General features: G+C 26.6%; 1 pseudogene; it reads left to right on the top strand.

Moving 5' to 3' along the window:
* The first annotated feature begins 889 nt into the window (after positions 1-889).
* On the top strand, positions 890-1,006 carry LOC145294467 (5S ribosomal RNA; annotated as a pseudogene).
* The last annotated feature ends 6,862 nt before the right edge of the window (positions 1,007-7,868 follow it).

Genomic DNA, 7,868 nt, shown 5'->3' with positions numbered 1-7,868 from the left:
TGTTACGTTAATTACCGGGCAACGCCGGGTACATCTTCTAGCTTGTATATATATATATATATATATATATATATATATATATATATAAAAAATTAAAAAAACGTCTTACGGAAATCTACTTTCATTTCTTTGTATTTCACTTCTGTTTCCTGCGAAAATCTCTTGGAAATCCAGTGAGGTGGAATCAGCCTGGCATTGGAGGGTCAAAATGTGCCATGAGGGGCAGGGAATGGGAAAGATAAATATTGTCTTTGTTCAGGCGATAGTAGCACGCTGAGATTATGAGCTAAACAAAATAGAGAGGCCACCCAAGACACTCGGCGGAGAAATAAACGAATTATTTACACCAAATTACATTGGGGCTTGTTTACGTTGTCCAATGCGTTTTCTTCCAAAATACAATGTTTTCCAGTCTCGCAACTTTCCTAGGTAGATGACACGTGAGCCAAAAGGGAACCATCAGTTTTAAGAACTTGTTCTGACAAAGCTTAATAAGGTTATGACTTCTTAGAAGTCACCATTTTTCAAGACCTGAAAGCCATTTGAGGATAAGGATTAATGTCAGGTGATCGGTGAAACAGCACTGTAGGAATCGGTAGTGGTGGTCGGTCTAACAACTTGGTTACATTGGACTTGAAAACGATCATGTTGTAGTTAGCTGGAAAGCAACTCTTTAGTATAGAGTTTCACAGAGGGGAAGTTCTAGGAAAGTAAATTATTCACGGAATTTTGGTTTAGTTTTAGGTATATATGAACATACGAGTACGAAGCAAAATATGTTTGTATAAACTAACATTTATTATATATATATATATATATATATATATATATATATATATATATATATATATATATATATATATATATATACACACACACACACACACACACACACGGCATAATCGCGTTGACACACCGGTTCTCGTCCGATCACCGAAGTTAAGCAACGCTGAGCCTGGTTAGTACCAGATGGGTAACCATTCGGGAATTCTAGGTGCTGTATGTGCTCTCTGCTTATCTCGGCATTTGTTTCCAGTCGTCCTGTACTCTACTTGCCACTGGTATTTAACAATGCCGTCTCAGGAGAGGTGTGGTTGGAGATTGCGCACCTCCTGCCACAAAAAGTTTCACACCCAGGCAACCGTTCGTAGGTATCCATAGTCTGTCCAAGACTGAAGGAGCCTGCATATATATATATATATATATATATATATATATATATATATATATATAATCACACATATATTTTAGGAATTTTTCAACTTTTAAAACTATAATGAAAAAACAAATCTTAACTTAATAAGGCTGTAGTTGAAACATATATGAATATACGTAGCCAAAAATGTTTATATAAATAAAAATTTATATATATATATTTTTTTTTTACACAGTGATCACCACTTATCAAGGCCCGGAAGCCACTTAGGGATGAACTTTGACCCCTTAGCAGCCAAATTTTCGGCGAAAAACCCATTAAAAAGCTTATACACTTTATGTAAAATTTCAAATATTTAGACCAAAAATTGGCTGAGTAATTTGGTAGAGACCGTAGAGATCAATTTTTTTTTACTTTGACCCAAATTTTGACCCCTTAGCATGTGTTTTAGGCTCAAATCAAATTAAAATTTTGATCCATCTTTAAGTAACCTACATCTAAAATTTCAAGTGTTTATATCCAAAATTGGCGGAGGAGTTTTGTAGAGTTTTCAAAAGTCAAATTGTTGAACTTTGACCCCTTGACAACCAAATTTCTGGCTGAAAACCGATTAAAAAGATTTTCCCAAATCTCAATACCCCTTATGTCAAATCCTGAGTTTGCAGACCGAAAAGACAGAGTAGTTTGATAGTGAATTGTACACACACAGACAATTTCACTTTAAATATGTATAGATACTGCTGCATTTATCATGATTATTATCATAACACTGGACAAGAAATTCAAAACTGAGACAGTTTATCGAGCCAAAATCACAGTGTACTATCTGTTCTGATGCTACACTTCATCTTTTTGGTCCTCGGTCAGTGGAGGAGAGGTACTTCTAGATTGAGGCAATTGTTATTTTTGTTCCTACCCTGAGTGCCCCGTTTTAGGGAGCTGGATTTCCCCCCACATTAAAACCCAACCTTGTGTTTAACTTTGCCCTCGTGGGATTCACGTAAAACATTGAGCAAAGTGTTCTTTATCTTTTAAAAAACAACCATTTTAATTTCACTAACCCTTATCCTCAAATGGCTTTTTGCCTTGATAAGCGGAGATCCAATCGCAAAAACCAAAAACTAAATATGTTAAATAAGAGAATTTTTAATGTTTCAAAACTGGTAAGAAATGAGATAATGACATAATATCTATAATACGTTTAAATGTATGTATGTATGTATGTATGTATGTATGTCTTGCAAAAACGTTTGACAGAGGCGATGGATTTTCACGAGATTGGTATCATTTTGAAGCTCGACCCTTCGGGCGATGAAAAATTGGCCATAAACATTAATAATTCACCCTCAGCTGGGCAGTTTTCTAAAGGGAGGGTCGGTTTTTTCACTGACATTTTTGCAAGTCATTCGACCCTCGCGTCCACGACGTCACATAAAAGGCAATATTTTGATTGCCCGTGACGTCACAACCATGGTTAGCACACCTCTTTTTCCTCCGGCACGTTACGAGTTCGAGACTGCTTATAACTCCTACCTTTTTTTTTTTTTTTGAGCTTGCAATTTTCATTTATTCCTTTTTTTTTTTTAGCTTGCAATTTTCATTTATTCCTTTTTTTTTTAGCTTGCAATTTTCATTTATTCCTTTTTTTTTTGAGCTTGCAATTTTCATTTATTCCTTTTTTTTTTGAGCTTGCAATTTTCATTTATTCCTTTTTTTTTTTTAGCTTGCAATTTTCATTTATTCCTTTTTTTTTAGCTTGCAATTTTCATTTATTCCTTTTTTTTTAGCTTGCAATTTTCATTTATTCCTTTTTTTTTTGAGCTTGCAATTTTCATTTATTCCTTTTTTTTTTTAGCTTGCAATTTTCATTTATTCCTTTTTTTTTAGCTTGCAATTTTAATTTATTCCTTTTTTTTTTGAGCTTACAATTTTCATTTATTCCTTTTTTTTTTGAGCTTGCAATTTTCATTTATTCCTTTTTTTTTTAGCTTGCAATTTTCATTTATTCCTTTTTTTTTGAGCTTGCAATTTTCATTTATTCCTTTTTTTTTTAGCTTGCAATTTTCATTTATTCCTTTTTTTTTTAGCTTGCAATTTTCATTTATTCCTTTTTTTTTAGCTTGCAATTTTCATTTATTCCTTTTTTTTTTAGCTTGCAATTTTCATTTATTCCTTTTTTTTTTAGCTTGCAATTTTCATTTATTCCTTTTTTTTTTGAGCTTGCAATTTTCATTTATTCCTTTTTTTTTGAGCTTGCAATTTTCATTTATTCCTTTTTTTTTTTAGCTTGCAATTTTCATTTATTCCTTTTTTTTTTAGCTTGCAATTTTCATTTATTCCTTTTTTTTTTGAGCTTGCAATTTTCATTTATTCCTTTTTTTTTTTAGCTTGCAATTTTCATTTATTCCTTTTTTTTTAGCTTGCAATTTTCATTTATTCCTTTTTTTTTTGAGCTTGCAATTTTCATTTATTCCTTTTTTTTTTTAGCTTGCAATTTTCATTTATTCCTTTTTTTTTTAGCTTGCAATTTTCATTTATTCCTTTTTTTTTAGCTTGCAATTTTCATTTATTCCTTTTTTTTTTAGCTTGCAATTTTCATTTATTCCTTTTTTTTTTAGCTTGCAATTTTCATTTATTCCTTTTTTTTTAGCTTGCAATTTTCATTTATTCCTTTTTTTTTTGAGCTTGCAATTTTCATTTATTCCTTTTTTTTTTTTAGCTTGCAATTTTCATTTATTCCTTTTTTTTTTAGCTTGCAATTTTCATTTATTCCTTTTTTTTTTTAGCTTGCAATTTTCATTTATTCCTTTTTTTTGAGCTTGCAATTTTCATTTATTCCTTTTTTTTTTAGCTTGCAATTTTCATTTATTCCTTTTTTTTTAGCTTGCAATTTTCATTTATTCCTTTTTTTTTTGAGCTTGCAATTTTCATTTATTCCTTTATTTTTTTAGCTTGCATTTTTCTTTTAATCCTTTTTTTTTAGCTTGCAATTTTCATTTATTCCTTTTTTTTTTGAGCTTGCAATTTTCATTTATTCCTTTTTTTTAGCTTGCAATTTTCATTTATTCCTTTTTTTTTTTGAGCTTGCAATTTTCATTTATTCCTTTTTTTTTTTTAGCTTGCAATTTTCATTTATTCCTTTTTTTTAGCTTGCAATTTTCATTTATTCCTTTTTTTTTGAGCTTGCAATTTTCATTTATTCCTTTTTTTTTAGCTTGAATTTTCATTTATTCTTTTTTATTTTGAGCTTGCAATTTTCATTTATTTTTTTTTTTTAGCTTGCAATTTTCATTTATTCCTTTTTTTTTTTAGCTTGCAATTTTCATTTATTCCTTTTTTTTTTTTTAGCTTGCAATTTTCATTTATTCCTTTTTTTTTTTTAGCTTGCAATTTTCATTTATTCCTTTTTTTTTTTTTTAGCTTGCAATTTTCATTTATTCCTTTTTTTTTAGCTTGCAATTTTCATTTATTCCTTTTTTTTTAGCTTGCAATTTTCATTTATTCCTTTTTTTTTTGAGCTTGCAATTTTCATTTATTCCTTTTTTTTTTTGAGCTTGCAATTTTCATTTATTCCTTTTTTTTTTAGCTTGCAATTTTCATTTATTCCTTTTTTTTTTAGCTTGCAATTTTCATTTATTCCGTTTTTTTTTAGCTTGCAATTTTCATTTATTCCTTTTTTTTTTTAGCTTGCAATTTTCATTTATTCCTTTTTGTTTTTGAGCTTGCAATTTTCATTTATTCCTTTTTTTTTGAGCTTGCAATTTTCATTTATTCCTTTTTTTTTTTAGCTTGCAATTTTCATTTATTCCTTTTTTTTTTAGCTTGCAATTTTCATTTATTCCTTTTTTTTTTAGCTTGCAATTTTCATTTATTCCTTTTTTTTTTAGCTTGCAATTTTCATTTATTCCTTTTTTTTTAGCTTGCAATTTTCATTTATTCCTTTTTTTTTTGAGCTTGCAATTTTCATTTATTCCTTTTTTTTTTAGCTTGCAATTTTCATTTATTCCTTTTTTTAGCTTGCAATTTTCATTTATTCCTTTTTTTTTTGAGCTTGCAATTTTCATTTATTCCTTTTTTTTTTAGCTTGCAATTTTCATTTATTCCTTTTTTTTTTAGCTTGCAATTTTCATTTATTCCTTTTTTTTTAGCTTGCAATTTTCATTTATTCCTTTTTTTTTTTAGCTTGCAATTTTCATTTATTCCTTTTTTTTTTAGCTTGCAATTTTCATTTATTCCTTTTTTTTTAGCTTGCAATTTTCATTTATTCCTTTTTTTTTGAGCTTGCAATTTTCATTTATTCCTTTTTTTTTTAGCTTGCAATTTTCATTTATTCCTTTTTTTTTAGCTTGCAATTTTCATTTATTCCTTTTTTTTTTTTAGCTTGCAATTTTCATTTATTCCTTTTTTTTGAGCTTGCAATTTTCATTTATTCCTTTTTTTTTTTAGCTTGCAATTTTCATTTATTCCTTTTTTTTTTAGCTTGCAATTTTCATTTATTCCTTTTTTTTTTGAGCTTGCAATTTTCATTTATTCCTTTATTTTTTTAGCTTGCATTTTTCTTTTAATCCTTTTTTTTTTAGCTTGCAATTTTCATTTATTCCTTTTTTTTTGAGCTTGCAATTTTCATTTATTCCTTTTTTTTATCTTGCAATTTTCATTTATTCCTTTTTTTTTTGAGCTTGCAATTTTCATTTATTCCTTTTTTTTTTAGCTTGCAATTTTCATTTATTCCTTTTTTTTAGCTTGCAATTTTCATTTATTCCTTTTTTTTTTGAGCTTGCAATTTTCATTTATTCCTTTTTTTTTTAGCTTGAATTTTCATTTATTCTTTTTTATTTTGAGCTTGCAATTTTCATTTATTTTTTTTTTTTTAGCTTGCAATTTTCATTTATTCCTTTTTTTTTTAGCTTGCAATTTTCATTTATTCCTTTTTTTTTTGTAGCTTGCAATTTTCATTTATTCCTTTTTTTTTGAGCTTGCAATTTTCATTTATTCCTTTTTTTTTTTAGCTTGCAATTTTCATTTATTCCTTTTTTTTTTTTTAGCTTGCAATTTTCATTTATTCCTTTTTTTTTAGCTTGCAATTTTCATTTATTCCTTTTTTTTTGAGCTTGCAATTTTCATTTATTCCTTTTTTTTTTATCTTGCAATTTTCATTTATTCCTTTTTTTTTTTAACTTGCAATTTTCATTTATTCCTTTTTTTTGAGCTTGCAATTTTCATTTATTCCTTTTTTTTTTTTAGCTTGCAATTTTCATTTATTCCTTTATTTTTTTAGCTTGCATTTTTCTTTTAATCCTTTTTTTTTTAGCTTGCAATTTTCATTTATTCCTTTTTTTTTGAGCTTGCAATTTTCATTTATTCCTTTTTTTTATCTTGCAATTTTCATTTATTCCTTTTTTTTTTGAGCTTGCAATTTTCATTTATTCCTTTTTTTTTTAGCTTGCAATTTTCATTTATTCCTTTTTTTTAGCTTGCAATTTTCATTTATTCCTTTTTTTTTTGAGCTTGCAATTTTCATTTATTCCTTTTTTTTTTAGCTTGAATTTTCATTTATTCTTTTTTATTTTGAGCTTGCAATTTTCATTTATTTTTTTTTTTTTAGCTTGCAATTTTCATTTATTCCTTTTTTTTTTAGCTTGCAATTTTCATTTATTCCTTTTTTTTTTTTAGCTTGCAATTTTCATTTATTCCTTTTTTTTTGAGCTTGCAATTTTCATTTATTCCTTTTTTTTTTTTAGCTTGCAATTTTCATTTATTCCTTTTTTTTTTTTAGCTTGCAATTTTCATTTATTCCTTTTTTTTAGCTTGCAATTTTCATTTATTCCTTTTTTTTTAGCTTGCAATTTTCATTTATTCCTTTTTTTTTTGAGCTTGCAATTTTCATTTATTCCTTTTTTTTTTGAGCTTGCAATTTTCATTTATTCCTTTTTTTTTTAGCTTGCAATTTTCATTTATTCCTTTTTTTTTTTGCTTGCAATTTTCATTTATTCCTTTTTTTTTAGCTTGCAATTTTCATTTATTCCTTTTTTTTTTTAGCTTGCAATTTTCATTTATTCCTTTTTTTTTTAGCTTGCAATTTTCATTTATTCCTTTTTTTTTTAGCTTGCAATTTTCATTTATTCCTTTTTTTTGAGCTTGCAATTTTCATTTATTCCTTTTTTTTTGAGCTTGCAATTTTCATTTATTCCTTTTTTTTTTAGCTTGCAATTTTCATTTATTCCTTTTTTTTGAGCTTGCAATTTTCATTTATTCCTTTTTTTTGAGCTTGCAATTTTCATTTATTCCTTTTTTTTGAGCTTGCAATTTTCATTTATTCCTTTTTTTTTAGCTTGCAATTTTCATTTATTCCTTTTTTTTTTTTGAGCTTGCAATTTTCATTTATTCCTTTTTTTTTTTTAGCTTGCAATTTTCATTTATTCCTTTTTTTAGCTTGCAATTTTAATTTATTCCTTTTTTTTTGAGCTTGCAATTTTCATTTATTCCTTTTTTTTTGAGCTTGCAATTTTCATTTATTCCTTTTTTTTTGAGCTTGCAATTTTCATTTATTCCTTTTTTTTTTTTAGCTTGCAATTTTCATTTATTCCTTTTTTTTTTATCTTGCAATTTTCATTTATTCCTTTTTTTTTTTTAGCTTGCAATTTTCATTTATTCCTTTTTTTTGAGCTTGCAATTTTCATTTATTCCTTTTTTTTTTTAGCTTGCAATTTTC

Source organism: Euprymna scolopes, chromosome 15 (assembly GCF_053919585.1).
Source record: "Euprymna scolopes isolate OS-2025 chromosome 15, ASM5391958v1, whole genome shotgun sequence".
In the NCBI taxonomy this organism is placed as follows: Eukaryota; Metazoa; Mollusca; class Cephalopoda; order Sepiida; family Sepiolidae; genus Euprymna; species Euprymna scolopes.
This window is presented reverse-complemented; position numbering and strand designations above follow the sequence as displayed.